This window comes from Sinocyclocheilus anshuiensis, unplaced genomic scaffold (genome assembly GCF_001515605.1).
Source record: "Sinocyclocheilus anshuiensis isolate Anshui unplaced genomic scaffold, SAMN03320099.WGS_v1.1 scaffold329, whole genome shotgun sequence".
Classification (NCBI taxonomy): domain Eukaryota; kingdom Metazoa; phylum Chordata; class Actinopteri; order Cypriniformes; family Cyprinidae; genus Sinocyclocheilus; species Sinocyclocheilus anshuiensis.
This window is the reverse complement of record NW_015540881.1, coordinates 966,117-986,310: the sequence shown is the minus strand read 5'-3', so window position 1 is coordinate 986,310 and position 20,194 is coordinate 966,117. Positions and strand designations below refer to the sequence as shown.

The 20,194-nt window shown below is 38.1% G+C and overlaps 1 pseudogene; it reads left to right on the top strand.

Annotated features, from left to right (window-relative positions):
- Positions 1-1,476: 1,476 nt before the first annotated feature.
- LOC107688467 (small conductance calcium-activated potassium channel protein 2-like) overlaps positions 1,477-20,194 on the top strand; it is a 29,459-nt pseudogene continuing 10,741 nt past the window's right edge.

Sequence of the window (20,194 nt, the reverse complement as noted above, 5' to 3'; positions counted from 1 at the left end):
CAGAATAATAGGATGTCCTCAGTAAACTATCATTGATATTAATGAAGAAAGTTATTTATATCTGCGTTCACAAATGCTTTAAGTCTTTCATCTCTTAACATGTAAAATGTAGACTTTTATCACACAAATTAAATGATGAATTGGCATTCTGTGATTGCAGATCGAAAATTATACCGAGACCTCTTATTGTACAAGCTGGAGTGTGCGTAGGTGGAGAATTTATTAAAAAATACAAAATTATTATTATTTTCTTTATTTTGTTTGTCTGCACTTGAGAGATATTTAACAATCGCTTGCACATAAATGATTCGGACTGAAAATGTTTCTGTGGTATATGACAGCAGTGAATCAGATAAAAACGTCATAATTTTGCAGTGTCCAACTCTTTAATGCATCTTTGGTATTGGAATATGCATTATCTTTTGTTTTATGAAAAACTAACTACTTGAGGACAGCATAATACATTTATTCTAGAATGAACCACTAAAGTGTTTCTGATAAGTGTGTTTCAGTCAAGGACGGAGCACCTTGTGTTTAAATGGAAGATCCATTCTTCATTAGTCGTCCTTGTATTTTTCAAGTGTGATTTATTCCACATTATACAACAGTCAGTTCCGGTTTATTGATTTGGAATAACAGCACTGTATCAATCTTCTTTTCTGTTTTCATGGCATTCTAGACGTGAGCAGTGCAGAGTAGTGAGCAGCAGTGTCTTTTGGAGTAGAAATTTTGTCTAAAAAGTACGTTTTAGAATTAGGCTATAAGTTCCCGCAGTCATGGAAAACCTGGAAATATCAGTGAATGTAGGGATAGTGAAACATCAGGTAAATTAATAAAATCTTACAAGTAATGAAAAATAGCCTACATAGCCTATACATTTCTATAATGAATAGTCTATCCTATTATTCAATTAAATTGATATTTTTGTTGGCTAATACCTTCTTGCTAATGATCTTTGTGAGCAAATTTTTCTACACTTGGTCAAACTGATTCACAGACGATGTCTGTCTGAATGATTCACTCATTGTTTTAATCCTTGCCCATAAAACGTGATAATCTGAACACTTAGCTCTAAATGCGATATCAGACTGAATATGCTCCTGTGATATAGGCCTATTGCTTAACTATCGCCTAAGCTTCCACTCAACACTCGGTTACCATTGTATGTACGCGCAGGTTTGGACGTACATTACGCCATAATAATAACAAAGCAATTTATCAAAGAGGTGCACCTGTCCCCTAAAGTGTTTGATGCTTGTGCTTTTTTAATATCGTCATTCAGTGCCACAGGCATGAAAAAGTCAACCCCGCCAAGACATCCATCGTTCGCCGCGTGCATGACCTTGCTAATACCCAATTCGCATCTCAGGTTTAATCGTATCAACTGTAAACATAAAGCGGTTTTCACACGAGGGCGGTGTTCATCTCGGCGATGACGTCACGAGGCAGTTCTCGCTCGCTCGAGCCCACCAATGAGACGAGGCAGCTCGGTTCTTTTGGGGCACATCGCAATGAATGGGTGTCGGTGCTTTACAAGGCAAAGGAGCGACCACAACAAGACGCGGATATTGAGGGGATGCGGCATCGGCACGCGGGAGCTGTCCACCAGCAACTGCAAAGCAACGACGCGGACGCTCGTGACAGTCAAAAGGAAGGATCTCGTCCAGTCGCCCCGCTCTTTAGTCTGCCGCTCCCACCGCCATCGATAAAGGAGCGATCCACCTCCTCACATCACAGCCGACATGCACAGTCCTGTCCGGACAGCGGCGCCAGGAACGGCGAGTGCCTGCCTTTGACCGGCCACGGTGACAGTCAGCCGCATCCGTTTCCAGGGGCCTCATCTGCCTCTCAGTGCCATTTGGAGGGGCTCTCGCAGAGCAGCCATTCTCCTCAGCACAGATCTTCCGTTTCCCCGCAGCCCTCCCCATCAGATCTGCCGCCTCTGCCTTCGCGCATTTCTAATACGCGGGATACGCGCCAAAAGAGTGCTAATTACAAACAAGACATCTTACAGCGTCGCGTCGGGGAGGGGGGGCGTCGAGACCAAAACCAGTTGCTGCAGCAACCCTGTTATAATCAACAAAGGGACCCCTCCTTTGAGCCACTCTTGCCAAACTCTGGTCAAGGACAGACAAATGCACGCGAGGAAGCCGAGGAGGAGAGGCAATTAATTGAGCCTCAGGCTCAGTTACTGTTGGGCAGCAGCTTGCCCGTCAACTACTGCATCGGCGGATTGGGGCAAGTGTGCAGAAACAAGCAGGCGCCGCTGTCGCAGCATCAGCATCAGCATCAGCGGAGTGACAGAGACAGCAGCAGCGGCGGCAGCAGCAGATACCAGGAGGAGAAAACCGCACTCTGCCAGCCGTATCGATGCGAGCGAGCGCTAGAGAGGAACTCGTCGGTGTCGAGCAGTGAAAACAGCAGCCCCCCGTACGGCTCCAGCAGTCAACTGTGGCCAGAGCCCCACGACAAGGAGGACAGGAAAAATCGCGCAGGCAAACACAAGGTGGGTTATTTATGTATGGCCACTAGCATATCTTTCAATATGCCACTCATATAGAATATACGCGGCTGCGTTATATGCGGCCACGCCTGTCGTATGTTGTTGTTCTGTGTGAAATGAATAGCTAATTTTCATGTTAAGCTAATTTGATTTGCTAAAACATGTATTCGAAAGCAGCCTATCAACACGATGACATCAAGCACACTGCATCTCATGCATACACTCACGCGGACATAAAAACCCACTGCTTTTCACATCTCTCTCTCTTTCCCTCTCACACGCACACACAGACACACAAACACATAGACATTTAATTTGACAACGTAGGGCATACGAAAACTTGATATTTGTCTTCTTATGAAGGGTTTTATTGCAGTGCCCAAATGTGTATTAAAATAGTTAAACATGACAATTCAAGTGAAAAAAAAGCAACTATGGAAAGGTTGGTCATCATTATTGCCGCTTGAAAATTCAACAATTTAATATAAGTCTTAAATTAAATTCTTAAAAATTCATTTGAACTAATCTTTACAGCCATACAAAGGCAAAGAGATGCAGTAAGTAATCCAGTACTGAAATTGTAGAAAAAGGCTCAAAGGTTTCTGATTGAATTTTGATGGATTTGATATAAACTTTCACTCTTCCTTTCCTCTGAGCACCCGTCTGTCACAGGACAGAACATAGTCTAAAATGAGATCCAGTTTAGCTCGTAACTAAGTTATGATATCATACTCAGTTACTTCATTTTTGCATTTGTATAAAAAAATAAAAACACACTTGTATCTCTTCTTACATGGACACAATTAAAGCAAAGTGAAACTACGCTGAAACAAATGGGGTGTAGAAACAATTTTCACTCAGAAATTGCTAGTAAATTTCAAAGGTAATTAAAGAAACAGTAAGTAACACATTAAAATTAACATGAAAATTTGAAGTAGAAAGAAAGAGGAAAAAGCACTCCAGCAATCTTTAACTTCCAAATTTTTTTTTTACAGTGTACTGCAGATAACTGTGTTGCATGACTCTGTGCCACTTTTACAGTGTGCCCAAACGATGCCCTCATTATTTGTTGCGCCAGTGCCTTCATCTGCAGATCATTCAAAAGACTCGAACAGCTCCCAGGGCTCCCATTTATTTTTCTGACCCTGTTATCTGATGCCACTCACCGAGGCTCTATTCAGGTCTCCATTCTCTTGCTCTCGCTCAGGTCCTGAAATACCTTTATTAGGTCGATCACAGTGGCTTATCTCCTTGGGTGGTAGTAGCCAAGTCCCATAGAGTAAGGCTTTATACGTATAGAATATATAGACAAATAATGTGGTGATTAAAATGTGGATAAGATCAAAATCAGCACAAATCCATTTCCTGCAGTAGTCTTTATCATTGTTCTTTATCAGGAAACAATGCCCCTTCAGTAAAACACACTTTAGCACAGATATCTCTAATGCAAATCACCTTTCCTTGTTTAGATTCTTTTTTTCTACATCGTGGTTAATAATTGACCTTAAAGAGTGTAATTTGTGCACCAGTGTCACCAAATGGATTTGTAAAATATAAAAATAATACAGAAAAGTACATGAAAAGAAAAGTCAAAATGAGTTTCCTCAACAAGTTACACACTGCACCTTTCACTAATATGTTTTAGTATGGTTCACCAATCACTCCAAACACACTGTTTTTTGAGCTGTTTCCAGAGTTTCAAGGTTGGATTTAACCCAAGTGCAGCACCGGTACGGCAGGAAGAAAGCTAACAAAGGAAGAAAAATAAACTGACCTTTTCAAAGAAAGAAAAAAAAACTCTTGATATCTGATGCTAGATAGTTGAAAGGAAGGATACTAATGAGAGTATACAGTCAAAGAAAATTCATTTAGACAGAGAGTCTTAACAGTTGGGCAGAATATAGCGGGCAAGGTGGAGTCAGAGACCTTTAGTATTTCTGAATACTGTGCTCTATTGTGTACAAGCTTTGTTAAAGGGGTCATATGATGCTGCTAAAAAGAACATTTAACTTTTATAAAGAATATCTCTTTGGATTTGAGACTTTAGTCTTTGCAACTTTACAGATCTTCTTTATGCACCAAGAGCTTGTAACACTCCAAAGAGAAAGGAAAAATTGAAATCGCATCATATGACCCCTTTAATGGAAGACATGTTGCTCCGGTAACGCAAACAATAGGACTTTTGAAATACATAAACTATCAATTATTTTTCATCTGAGGAACTGCAACAAATAACCTTCAATATCTGTCCCACACGTCCGTTTATTTATGCTCCATTTCATTTAATTGTATCATTAAATGAAGCTTTGATCCTTAGATCATGATTGCTCCACTCAAGATGTGTCCAGCTGTACTCTGCAGACACACTGGCAGTTTTCCCAACAGAAAAAAGAGGGAAGACTTCATGTATAGTTCTTTTTTTAATCAGACATTTAATAGCACGTTTTGTGTGCTTGTTAAATTGCATGCATTTAAAACCGATCAGTTACAATATCCTGTGACACAAACTGAAACTTAATAGTAGTTTGCTATTGTGGCCTGTGTGATCCACATTTCCACAAGTGCAGACATTGTGCTCTGGAAGGCTTAACATATACTTCTGTGCTTTACTTGTAAATACTTTTTCATTCTTCCTTCGCAGTGTTTAGAGTTTCCTTTTGGCTGGCCTTTCTTTGCTTGCTCAGTGATCCTTGCTCTGGTGTTGAAGTAATGTCATGCGAAACATCTGATAAACCTCTCTAATATAATTAATTAATAGATTATATGATGAAAAATTAAAGACCTGAAAGAAAACAGTCAGCAATTTTGTGTCACATCAGCCCTATCTCTGTATTAACACAATGTTACTGATATCAAACTGAAGTCTAGAAGCAGTGTTTGATACGATTAGGCACCAATGTCTAAACCTGTATTACTGCCATGGCTTCTCTTTGTCAAAAGAAAATAGTTGTGCAGTTCTCTGCATTATTTGTGACATCTTTAGTGTATGTAAAAAAGAGAGAGAGAGTGAGATATCAGAAGAAAATTTTAATGAATATTCTCATTATAGCAGCATGTGTCTTTGATATATTAGAGAGCCGCAGCATTTCTCACAGAGGTTCTCCTGTTTATTAAGGGTCATACCACCTCAGGGTTTAATGCTGTTGTTCAAAAAGCCAGAAAAGACGGCTTCAGGAAGACATTTATAAAAAGGAAGAAGAGGAAAGGGCTATCTTTAACCCTTTAAAGGTCCCATCTTCTATTAAAGTCTTTCTTTCTTTCTTTCTTTCTTTCTCTTCCAAGCCACCTCATTTCCTCCCAGACTAAAAGGTCCATTTAAATGGGATCAGTTTGCTCTAAAGGTTTCATGAAGGGCATTCAGCCACAACAGCCCATCGTACAGAAAATAATCACAAAGGCGTTCAGTGTCTTTGGCCAGTGGCCACATTCTCCGTGTTTTGTTTATTTGTGTGACATAATAATGTCCAGCATCACAGAATCATGTCAGGAAATGTGTAGTTTTATCTCAGCTGACCCTGCTGGCGATTGCATAAAAAACATATGAATGAGCCTGGTGAAAACGGAATTATTACTTTTCATTCTGATATCTAATATTCAAAATGCCATTGTGATAACAAGTTATGTGTTACACGGGGTATGAGAAAACATTTCACCTCAACAGCGATCAGAAACTGATTTTTTTTTTTTAGATTAAAGGGGTCATATGATGCGATTTCAATTTTTCCTTTCTCTTTGGAGTGTTACAAGCTCTTGGCGCATAAAGAAGATCTGTAAAGTTGCAAAGACTAAAGTCTCAAATCCAAAGAGATATTCTTTATAAAAGTTAAGAGTCAACCATGCCCTCCTAAAACGGCTCGTTCTAACACACCCCCACATGTCTACGTCACGATGTGGGAAGATTTGCATAACTCCGCCCAAATGTTCACGCAAAGAAAGAAGTCATAACTTTTATTCTCGCTGTAGTATTGTTGCTGCCGCCATGTCGAGATGCTGTGTGTTTCGTTGTGAAAGCGAAACTACTTTGTTTGGCCTTCCAAAAGAGGACGATATCCGCTTCGTTATGCCTAGAGCTGATCCGTGCTGGTCGCTGAGGAAATACATCAACTTCACGCTGTGGATCGCCGGATCGGCTTTCACCATGGACGAAGCGGAGTCCAGCCCGGGGTCGTCACATGTGGTTGCCGCAAGCCCGACGGCCGCTCCTTCGTCGAATCCATTCCGCCGGCCGTGCCGTTATCAAGCCCGCCCGACGCCGCTCACTCAGCCCGCCGGCCGTTCCTCACTCTAGGCCGCCGGCCGCTGCTCACTCTAGCCCCCCGTGTGTTTAGTTGAGAAAGTGAAACTACTTTATTTGGTCTTCCAAAAGAGGACACGACTAGAAATCAGTGGTTAAGTTGTATTTACAACACTGTTCCAGAACAGTTAAACCCAAATATTAATTTGTGTGCAATGCATTTTATGGAGGACTGTTTCCTGATCCTGGTAGAGTAGACTACAGTGCCGGCTGTTCTGACTCACAGACTGTAAATACGTTTTCATTTAAAAGATTTGCCACTGATGATTCAAACGCGTGTTTTGAGCAGTGTAGACTAGAGTAGCGCTTGTTTGTCATTTTTACGATTACAAATGCAGACATGGTTTTATGTTTACGCGGCGCGATGCAACGCAACGCGTAAAAAGACAGTATAAGACAGTCATTATAATCCGGCCTGACAACAACACAGCCTGACAGTATGGTAAGGGGCGTAACATTTCCGTCACACGCTTGAGGTATTCGGCCAATCACAACGCACTGGATAGCTGGCCAATCAGAGCACACCTCGCTTTTCAGACCGATGAGCTTTGTAAAAATCGACATGTTTCAGAAAGGCGGGGCATAGAGGAGAAACAATAATGTACAGTATGTGGAAAATAATGTTTTTTGAACTTTAAACCGCATAAACACATTTCATTACACCAAATACACAAAATAATGTTCTTTTTAGCAACATCATATGACCCCCTTTAAGGATGCCATTAAATGACAGCATTGTACTAAAAACTGAAAAAAATGTCCTTTGCGTTTTTGGAAAATTTCTCATGCAGACGACAATGTTGTCAAAATAATCCCCGTTCACATGGATCTGTGAAAACGACTAAAGAATAACGCTGTATTATGCATGCCAGGCCAGTAGGTGGCGATGTCACTTTATAGAGAAACACTACACACCTGCCTGTAGACTAAACACGTAATCTGCATGCCGTCACTGTTTTTACAAATTTGCGTTCTTGTAGTTTACATGGAGATGATAACGGTATTATTTTCAATAACTTGCACTTTGAAACCCGTTTTTAAAGATTTGCCTTTTTATACCCCCAAAATGCCATTGTTGTGTAAAGGCACGGCCAAAACACATAAAAAGTTCTCAGTTTTTAGTTGGAAATAGTGTTGTGTAAACACCCCCTTAAATATGCAAATATCAAGATACAGAGACGTCTTGAAAAGTACATAAAAAAGTGATTAAACCTGAAATCAAAATGTTACAAATTGTATCAAGATTTGTATTCTGTACACTTGATTTATTTTTTTCAACAATAAATACTTTATGAATGTGATCTTACCAGGTCAGTCCTAGTTGCTTTAGAAGGAAACACTGCAAGGTTGCGTAACGCATCTAAGCACAGAGAATGGTGTGAATTTGTATAATGCACTGCAAGTACCCTCTCCTCATCCTCCGGTACAAAATGTATCCTTTTTGAAGACGTGCCTACTAGTGATGTGTTTTTGCATTATAGCTTTCATACAAAGGTAGATGATTCTGTTGGCATATTCTCCTGTCACCAACGCTGCAGCGGTTGCAGTGATTTTAATACCATCAATTTCAAAGTGGCCTCTTCTGTGTTCAGAGCCTACTATTAATAGTACTGACTTTAAAAATTTGACACACTCAAACTAGCTGATGGGCTGTTTGGAATGTGGTGTTGTATTAAGTTCAGAACATTTAGGAAAGAAGTACTATGAAATGGCAGTTGTACGTAAGACCAAGTTGTTAAACTCAATTTTACATTTATATTACATTTGCCATCATCTAACACTAATCATGTAATGTGATCTTTAGCGAATCTCAACTCCAAAATATTACTTTTCTTGCTGTAAATTATGATGTTTTAATGCCTAAAATCATGTATAGCATTTCAGATTATTGATTTTTATTTTTTAGTGATCATTTTTTTATTTATGAGAAATAGTACATAATTTTAATAGGCCTATCAGCCATATATAATTTATCTGTCATGATATTAAAATATTTAAAAGTATTAGTCAGAATTTTAATATCAGTGCAGCCTTGATATTGCTTCTATATAAAAAAGAAGTAGGCCTTTTGCAATTATTGATTAATTATCTGCACAATTATTTTAGATTGTGATCATTTTTCAGGGAAATTTAAGCATGTAAAGCAATGTAATAATTCGCAGAAAGCTAAACATTTTTTGTCCTTACGTTTTTAATGACGTTGTCACTGGGTGAGGAGATGAGTTGTTGATTTTATTTCTGTGGAGACAGAAGAAAAAAAACATTGCTGTCAAATATTTTATTTATATTATATTACACACAGTTTTGCTTGGCTACAGTTTGAATATAAAGAGGACCAAGAAGATTAAAGTTGAACCAAAAGAGAATATATATATATAACCTGTAATGTTTTCTTCTAAGGCATTTTTGTAAAAGTTGCTTAAATATCTTAATTTAACTAAGGTCTAGTCCTGGCTTAAGCTAAGCCCCGTTTGTGAAACCGGGCCATAATGTATTAGTCTTACACTGTAAGTGACATTAACAAAACAGACAATTAAATCATTAATCACAACTATTTGTATGACAACTAATCATCAGCGCAAAATCATGATCACATCAGACCTAACTGAAAGTATTCCAAACATTTTAGTTCCACTCGGGGTTTTCAGAAAGCCCACTCCTCACTCCAGGCAAACAGTGACACATCCAAATGTCATTATACCTCCCCATATCGGGATATTTAGGCTACAAACCATCACGATTGCTGCACATCTGTTTTGTGTGGGTAATTTCTGCCATCGCATTCTTTCAGAGTAATGAACTAAAAAGGAATACTGGTTACACTTTTATTTTAAGGTGTCCATGTTACAGTGTAATTATACATTTATGTACTGAGTAATATGAATTAACTACATGTACTTACTATATGATTAGGGTTTGGCTTAGGGTTACTTGCATGTAATTATGTACAATTAAGTGTTACTATAATAGCAAGTACATGTAACATGTAACAAGGACACCTTAAAATAAAGTGTTACCGAAATACTATTCTTTTTATTAGTATCCTAACTTTTCTATTTGTTTTTTTTCCCCATGACTGTTTAGCAGACCTCACAGTTTAATGATAGTAGATGCTTAATATAATACTATATGTATAAATGTAGGCTTTATTCATCAATAACACGTTTACTGTACAATTAGGATTTAGTCATTGCTAAACTGTGGCGTGAAGATGCTACAGTAGGTTTTCTGATGAAATGTGCCTTGGGTCACTCTGGTCATGGAGCAGGGCCAACAGAGTAGATTAATGCTGGGTTTCAGTGTATATGCTGCTGACACCTGTTTGTCTGCATGTGATTTTTACTGACAGGCACATGCTGAGCAAACAAAGCTGAGCCATGCTGGATCCAAGCCCTCCCTCACCGAGAGCAGTCACTCACTCCCTCAGATAGCCATGAACAGCTGCAAGTACAATGGAGGAGTGGTAAGACCACTGGGCAGCCTGGCGGTGTCACGACGCAACCTAGCAGAGCATGACTCTGAGACCCAGCCGCTCCAGACTCTTCACAGCTCCGGCCTGGAAGTGGTCGTCTCTAAGGGTGGTGGCGAGGACCCCAGCAAGGCATCCAATGAGAGCCTGGTCCGAGAGAGTGGCAACGCACCACAGAAAAAAAATAAAGATATTGGCTACAAGTTGGGCCACAGGAGGGCACTTTTTGAGAAGCGAAAGCGGCTTAGTGACTATGCCCTCATATTCGGTATGTTTGGGATCGTTGTCATGGTAACAGAGACTGAACTGTCCTGGGGGGTTTACACTAAGGTAGGTGCTTCCTTTTTTGCGTTTTTCATATAAATGTCATAAAAAGGCTCAAGATAAGCAGTGAGATCCAAAAGTTTGAAAACAGTGAAATTGTCAGATTAAAATCTTGGTTATACTTTATTTGGTAACACTTTATTTTACAGTGTCCTTGTTACAGACACTACACCGGCTTACTATAGTATATTATGCATAATTACATGTAATAACCCTAAACCAAGTAATTAATATTACTCAGTATTTAAATGTACAGTTGCACTGTAACAAGGACAGTGTAAAATAATGTATTTTATTTTAAAGTGTCCTTGTTATAGTGTAACTATAAAATTAAGTATTGAATAATATTAATTATACCATGGTCTGTCTGAATACTGGATTCTGATTGGTTGGCAGGTATGCAGTAAAACCGTTTAATGCAAGATGCACGCCCCCGCGCGCGCGCGCACACACACACACACACACACACACACACACACACAGAGAGAGAGAGCGAGAGAGGTCAGAGATCGCATTCGCAGATTGCACTGCGCACACACACAAACATGTTGTCAAATGCTGCCCCGCGACTTTTATTAATAAAATGGCCTAGATACTAGATTGCTACATTATATTCCTCAGCAACGAGGTGAAAAAAATCGCTGTTTTTGAAGTGCAGCTTGTTTAGAAAGACGCGCAGACGCAGGTAGGCTCACACAACTCTCTCTCTCTCTCTCTCTCTCTCTTGCTCGATCGATCGATAAATAATTAATTCAAATAAATGCTATAATTCATTCAAATAAATGTGATCTTACCGCACTATTTCATCTCTGTGTCTGATTTGAAGCGGGCAGAATGGTAGAGCTAACGAGCCGTAGCTGACAAAAAACCCTGTCATTTTTACCATTCCGGTCAAATATTGCACTGCGAAACATCAACAGCTTTAACTTTTAAATCCTGGCAAATGACCATGGTATAAGCAGTATAATGCATGGCTAGCTGTGCATTAAACTAAATTAATGAACTCCGCTTCGCGTCCTGTGCATTAAATGATTTTAATGCACTCCGTGGAGGCGTCGAGTGGTTCTTGGCCTCCACGTCGTGCATTAAAATCGTTTAATGCACAGCTAGCCATGCATAATCCCCTACTTAAATATAGAATTAAATATATATTAAATATTAGGTTTAGTGATAGTTGCATGTAATCAGAGCTGGGTTGATTACTTACAGATTGTAATCCGTGAACTGATTCCAAATTACATGACAAAAATTGTAGTTAGTAATGTAATCCATTATATTACACATTTTAGGTAATCAGACTACTTTTAGATTACTATTGAAATGACTTGTTTGTCAGATTGATTTAAATAGGATAATCTCATACCATATTAACATAAAAATACAAAGAGTAAGAAAATATATTCCATTTGTTGTTATTAACAACATGAAGTGCATTAAACATTATATTACATGAAGGTTTCCCAAACTGGGGTTTGTGAAGGAACTGCAGGGGGGTTTATGAGTTTAATGAAAAGCTAATAATTAATTAAATAAAAAATGTTAAATTAAAATAAATAATTTTAAAATCAATCAAAATAAAATACTTACTAAGAAAATGAAATATTGTTATATTTGTTTACCTGCATTTCATGTGTCCATAACCAATGTCAGAGAACCAATGAACATGCAAATGTGATCCTTAATTATTCTTAAAGGTGTACTTCAAGTAAATATATTAGGTGGAAGAGAATCTGATGACAAAAAAGTTTGTGAATTTGTGGATTCATGAATTTGTGCATTTTAATGTGTTGCCACCTGACTTATGACTGATCTCTGTGTGTATGTCCTCAAAACTGGTAGACTCTGAGTGTACATGAGCAGTAGGCTATTTTAGAAAGGAAAAATTAAAAGAGGAAAAAGAGGAATTAGGGAAATTAATAATTAAATAATTTATTGCTATTTTTGTAAATAATATGTTATCAAGTAATCCATAAAAAAGTAACTGTAGTCTGATTATGAGTATTTTAAAATGTTATTTAATCAAATTAAAAGTATTTAATTTTTTGTAAAATCTGATTATGTTATCTAGATTACATGTAATCAGTAACTACCCAGGGTTACACTTTACTTTAAGGTGTCCCTGTTACAGTGTTACTCAGTACATTTAAGTACTGAGTAATAGCAGTTAACTACATGTACTTACTATATGGTTAGGGTTAGGATTAGGGTTTGGCTTAGGGTTACTTGCATGTAATTATGCATAATTTATTGTTATTATAATAGTAAGTACATAACGTGAAACAAGGACACCTTAAAATAAAGTGTTACCCTACCCAGCTCTGCGTGTAATTATGCATCATTTAGTCTTATTACCATAAGCAACAAGGACACTGTAAAAGAAAGTAAAGTGTTCATTTGCAAAAACAGATAACTCTGTTTTTAAGTTTTCAAAAATCATGTTTTTTCATTGTGCATTCCAATTAATCTTAATCAAACTGCAGTTGGGTTATTTTGAGTAGGTAAACAATAACTAAAAATACTACTAACACAATGAAACACAATAAAAACATGATAACATAATAAAAAAAACATGATTTTTGAAAATTATCTGTTTTTGCAAATAAACTCTTCAAGTGTTACCAAAATCTCATTTAAATAAAAAAACTGAAATTAAAAAAGAAATATCTATAATATAAAGAAATAAAGAAATGTTATATAAAGAAATATAGATATATAAAGAAATGTTATTGTAATTGTCTGCACTATTTCTATTACATTTGTAAATAAATAAATAAAATATCAAATTTGATACAGAAAAAAACAGAACAACTGTTGAAAAAAGATTTCCACTCAAATTATTATACTGATAAAGAAATCTTAATATTAAAATGTAGAACAGTAACACTTTCACTAGTGGTCAGAGTCTTTTGGTTCTTCGCAAACGGTTTCATATCCTTTGGCATATACAGGCTACATAATAGCACATACAGACATCACATTAATATTTGTCCTCTTAACTGCCTTGATCTACTTTGGGATGTACCTCTTCTCATCGCTTTACTGTTTTGTAGTCATTTTCACACGCAGTACTGGTGGTCCTAGAGTGTTTAAATGCTTTAAACTTTGAGGTAGGCCTGTGTTACAGACAACTCCCAAAGCAATTCTTAATGCAGGGTCTACAAAATGAGGTGTTTGTTACTGTGACCACTCAGTTCCCTTGAGATGTGGATTTTGTAATGGTTGTGCTATTTCTAGCCCTGTGGGAGAGAGCTGCTACACTGCTACTGTCACATTCAGCTGAATTAACCAAATTATCACATGGCTTGATCTCGCATGGAAAACAGAAAAAAGAAAAGCAAGGAACAATGGCATGTGAATGTCAGCAGGAAAGAAAGGCACTCCAGATGTGTTTGTTAGGAATCTGACCTTTAAAAAAACCTTCTGGTGACCAACAGGTACATTAATTAGTTTACTCTGTAATTTGTCACACGGGAAATTTATAACAATTTCAGACCTAATTTTTTCATAGCGGGACCATTGGGACCTGGGGTTAAATTAGAAGGGGTAAGGGAGAGGGGAGTCTAATTTCACTGTTAAAATTAAATCTTTTAATTGCTTTTCTGTGGTTATATAAATTATGCACGCTCTGCTCAGTTTCTCATACTGGCAGAACATGAAATTTTGATTTGGGAATCTTTGCATATGGATTGTTTCTTCCAGAAAGTCATTTCAATCACGCTTGTAGGGCCTGTTTACACCTGGTCACTTCATGCGTTTTGTCTGATCGGATAGCTATCCGATCGTGAAAAGGCCAGGTGTAAATGCCTTCCGAAACGCATTCGAGACGGATATAAATCCGCTCGCTCAAACCACTTCAGGAGGTGGTCTGGGCCGCATTCCAGACGAAACTGGACAAGTATATCTAGAATATAATTACTTCGATATGCCAGATGTTTTACAGAAAAATAGACAGTTTTGGTGCGTACAATGACAAAAAAATAAAAAATAAATTGTAATAAAAAAAAATAAAATAAGGCTAAATTTGAAGTGTAACGTCATAAAATGCAGGGTTACTGACTATTGACTGATGGCTTAAATGGGCATTTAATGCCCTGAACTACATTTACCTTATCGTTTATTACCTATCCCTCCAGTCTGTATGAAACATGCTGATCTGTAATCCTTATTCTGTTGTACAACACTAACATTTCAACCAGCAAGTCCCTCACTCCCACCAACACATTTAAGCTGAGATGACAGGACAGTGCCGAAAAACATTCAAGTATTCACATCATCAAATACACCCACATAGCGTGATTGTGCATGTATGTCATAGGGAGTTTATAGAGAGAGTAAACCTAATATCAAACATAATCAGATGTTTGGTTCCCCAGTATGTGAGGTTCATTTGTTGCCATGGGGAATATTATGGAAAGTGAATTTTTTTTTCCTGACACAGTGGGGTTTAACTCCTCCAGGGTGAAGCACTGCAGTGTATTGTGACGCAGATGGTTTAGACAGCGTCTATTCATACAAACATGTTTCATTTAGTAAGCATGATTTTATAACTTTAGCCGAAGCTGCAAGACTGTGTGGTGTGTTTGTTCATACTAATGGTGTGTTTTGTTTCTCTTGTTGCAGGAATCTTCATATTCGTTTGCACTGAAATGCCTTATCAGCCTTTCCACTGTGCCTCTACCTGATTGGCCGGGTCATGCTCCTTCACAGCAAGCTCTTCACTGACTCATCCTCACGCAGTATAGGTGCCCTCAACAAGATCAACTTCAACACGCGCTTCGTCATGAAGACCCTCATGACCATCTGCCCGGGTACCGTGCTGCTGGTCTTCAGCATCTCCTCCTGGATCATCGCGGCCTGGACCGTTCGGGTCTGTGAGAGGTATGGCGCCACAGTGACTGTGACCCCGAGCTACACAGCTATACCCCTTCCCTCCACTCGTTCTCTCTCTCGCTCTCTTCTTCTGTCTTTCGCTCTCCTTCTCTCTGCATCTCCCACTCACTCATTCCCTGCAGGAGCATCTCCAACAGCCTCACGCTGCCTGTATGAAGAGCTTTTCTCCCATCAGCTCTGCGATTGCACCACAAATCCCAGTCCGTGTTTTGTAAGCTGTATTAGCAATTGTTAAATAATTCATGACTGCCTAATTGTTTGTTTGCGGAATGGTTTGTTTTGGTAATCTTGAGGAGCCCCGAGGATTCCCACTTCAAAAACTGCATCATCATGATCTCATCCCATGAGGCAGAGTAGATTTCGACATATTAAGGCACATTAGGAAATGGACATACACAGCCTTGTTGGGCTAAAGCAGCACTGTGATGAATGGGTTAGATTCAAAAGACAGTGATCATTAACTGTTTTATGTGTACTCTGTGTTTGCCATTCCTGCCTGCGTTACCTGCTTCTCCTTACCTTTACCTCTCCAACACATGCCTTATACCAGAATCAATTTAACCGCAGTTAAACATATCTGCATAAACAGGGCTGTGCAGAAACTTCAAGCCCCATTCACACTGTCAGTAACTCGCAATGACAAACCAACCACAAGTTACTCGTTTTCTGTGAGAGTTGCCAATCACCAATGATATGACCACGTTTAGGAACGTTAATCTATGCAAACATGAATGAGGTGATGCAATGCGGCAACAACTAGCCTAATAGGAGAACAGCGGAGTTTCACTTGATTCATCTCCTGTGAGATACTGTAGGCAAGATGTTAATGTTACCATGAGCAATTTGATTCATACACTGATAATTGTTTGTCTTGTTCATTGTATGATGCATTTATGAACTGCTGCAGTTACAAACACTTCCCTCTGCAGAATGTTAATTATTAGCAGAAAGAAAACGGACATTTGTACTGGATATACGTTTCATTTGTGGTGAGATTTTCAAAAGCTATGGCCAGTTATGCAGCCCACCAATAATATAACACAGCGAATATTAGCGGCGAACTGTTGCCTAAATGCTGTCAGTGTCAATGGGGCACTAGAAACTAGAAATTTTGTATGAATATATAATAGGGCTGAGTAAACAGTAGCTATTTTCAGATTAATTGTGATCCTCATTTGAACAAATTCTTAAAAATTCTTGATAGATCTAAGCTACAACAAAGGAAGTCATATTTTAAAGGAGTTTACAGAGACTCTGATACATTAAAAAGGTGTGTATCATGAATTGAACTGCAACAATCTACAGCACAAACAGTGTAGTCCGATTCACAGACAAATAACTTTTTTAGTTAATCAAAAACAGTATAACCAGTATAATCTGATTTATGAACAAATGTTTTCATACTCTTAGCTTACAGATAAATATCATTCATATTATAATTATATTGATATGAACAGAATGAAAAAGTAAAAAAAAACAACAATCTAAAATCTAAATCTAATTGGGAAATATGTATTAACACCCAGCCCTAAAATACAACAGTTGTCTCTTTCCATCTACACTCTTAAAAATAAAGGTCCCAAAGGGGGGATTTTGTAGTGATGCCATAGAAGAACCATTTTTGGAACCTTTCTGTTAACAGTTCTTAAAAGAACCATTTTTTATTTATGTGAATAATATTTTACTAATCTGAAGACCTTTTTCCACCGGCAATGGAAAGGTTCCATGAATGTTAAATGTTCTAGATGAAACAGTCATTGCAAGTAAACAACCTTTGTTTTTAAGAGTGTATGGCAAACAAAAGAAATGCTTTGCCAAAGAAAAGATATGACAAGAAGAGTTGTCAGTAACTCTCATCTCTGTGTCAGAAAGACGGTTCACTTCTGAAAGGTTGTTCACAAAAGCAGCAGTCTCTGGCAATATTTCACTTTTGTGGGTGTATAAGAGACTGAACAGGCAATAATGAAGAGTTTGGAGTGGTAAACGCGTTGAAGGTTTTGATGTTATACCATACCATTACCCAGCACTCTGCACCCCAGTCTCATCGGCTGCAATGCACGACACGATGCTGCCCACACTCTGGTTTTTTTCTTGCGTGAGTAATTTGCGTTGCGTATGTGTGCCAGTATGAATGCATGGGAGGAGGTTTCGAGTGCGTGTGTGTGACTATAATTCACTGTTGTACTTTCTATTTCCCCTCTATGCTGCTCCATAGGGATGCCATGTGAGTCCTCGTTCTCTAGCCGTGGAAAACCTATCATTGTTCATTGAGCTTGTGCCACTGCTGCTCTAAGAGGGGGGAGGGGTGGGATTTGGCAGCTCTGAGCGAAAACTAAAAACTCCAATAGGTTAATTTATTGGTAAAAACAAGGGAAAAAACCATGTGTGAATGTGGCACCATCCGCAAAAGAGAAGTTTGTTGATAGCAAATGCACTAATGGTTTCGAAAGCTATGATTTGTGCAGCACTGTGAATCAAGCGTCTCTTTCTAAAGTGTTCAGGAGTAGGAGGGAGGAGGAGGAGGAGGAGGAGGAGGGAGTTTGTGTTAAAATGGAGCAGCTCCTTCAAATCACCTTTACAAACAGGCCTGAGGGCAACTCTTTTTTTTCCCGATTATTCCTTCAGCAGCTGTTATTGAACTGTAATACGCACCAGCACAAAAGAGAGCTACAGAAATACCTGTGAAACAAACCTTTATATTTTACCTGATACATGTGCTTTCTTTGCATCTTTGTAGTATTCAAATGTAGGTTGGCGTAACAGCCATGGTCATGTGTTTGTTCGCATGTTTATTTAACTTAAACCTTGTCGGTTACCACAGAGAAAAATGTGTGTAAGCAGTTGAACAACACTTGGCCCCTTGTAGATGACAATTTGAGCACAAAAAGGTGGAATGTTGCTGTCCATTCTAGCACAGTCTCCTCCGAGACGAGAGAAAGCAAGGTTTTAGGATGCTAGATTACTGGGTGCCCACTTCTGGTAAACTATGAAACAGCATGGTAGTCTTCATGTTTACTGCTTTGTCGTCATTCAAAAGAGGCGCTCGTTTCTCCAAAGTGCTGCTAAATTGGGCCTTTTACTGCACTATTTTCTTTTCTCTAAGCACACTGGCCAGCCCAAAGGGCAGAACGGTGTGAGACTGGACGAGCACGGAGTCCGTCTGGAATGGGAGGGACGGGAAAATGAAGGAAGGGTTGGGACATTGGAGGAACATTGCTGTTATTTGCAACATTGGCTTATCATTCACACTTGATTTCATGTACCTCCTATTCATCGCTTCACATCTCTTGATCCTGTTTCCGCCCCCTCCCTGCCCACTTTTCCCTGAATATTTTGCATGACTCAGGCAGTTTCCTTCTCTTAGGCCCTTTCCCCAAATGTACGTATGATTCCATGCATCATTCCATCTTCATCTCCTTCTCAAACACTTTTTCATGTAGCTGAAAGTTTGATAACAGAAAAGCAAGATATGATTAGATAGGAATAGAGCATTTGCAGGCTATCGAGAAGGTACATTATAGTACAATACCTTCCATTTTGTCAAGATGCTTTATAGTATCTCCATGTATGCTGTATTTGGTGCACACAGTTACTGGAGTGTTGTTTTAAGGATGGAAATCAGAAGATGAATAAACACCAGCTCGCTAACAGCGTATGCTCAATTAAAGACCTGCTAGAAGGACTGTTTCTACAAAACGTGTCCTGATGACTGTGTTTTACTTGTGCCCAAAGCATGTTACCTTCCTCCAGAGAACTGGAATATTGTGTCTGAACCTTGTCTGGTTTTGTTGTCACACTAAAGCCTCTAACATGCAGTGTGAGCTGAAAATGAACTCAACTATGTAAGGGAATGGGGGGCTAAAATATGGGAAGGGGAATATATGTGATGGCATTGCCACTGTGCGACACTTTTAGTTAACATTAGGGATGCACAATATATCACTACCATATCGGCTATCAACCAATGTTAGTGCTTTTTAAAATGTATTTGTATCAGGCTATATTGAATATTGAATTGTGCATACTTACTTCCCTTATTTATATGTTTAGATTGTGCACTATATATATATCGGTACCATAAAGGTTATTAACCGATAATAGTTTTATAAAATTTATTGATATCAGGCTATATTAAACATTTAATTGTGCATATTTACTTCCCCTATTTGTATTTTAAGATTTTGCACAATATATCGGTACCATATGGGTTATTAACCGATATAAGTGTTTTTTTTATTTATTTATTTGTATCAGGCTATATTGAATATTTAATTGTGCATGCTCATTTCCTTTTTTGTATTTTTAGATTTTGCACAATATATCGGTACCATATCGGTTATTAACCGATATTAGTGCTTTTTTAATTTATTTGTATACGATTGTATTAAATATTTAGTTGTGCATACTCATTTGCCTTGTTTGTATTTTTAGTTTTTGCACAATATATCAGTGCCATATCAGTAATTAACCGATGTTAATGTTTTATTTATTTATTTACTTGTTTTTAGGCTATATTACATATTTAATTGTGCATACTCATTTTCCCTTTTTTTTATTTTTAGGTTTCCATCATGTAATGCTTAAAAAACAAATAATTGAATTGAATTGTTTTTTGTAACAAAAAAAAAAAAAAAAATCTAACCAAACAAACAAAAAACATTTTACGTTGTTTTTTTTTTTTGGGGACAAAATAGTACAAAATGTATGTAATTTT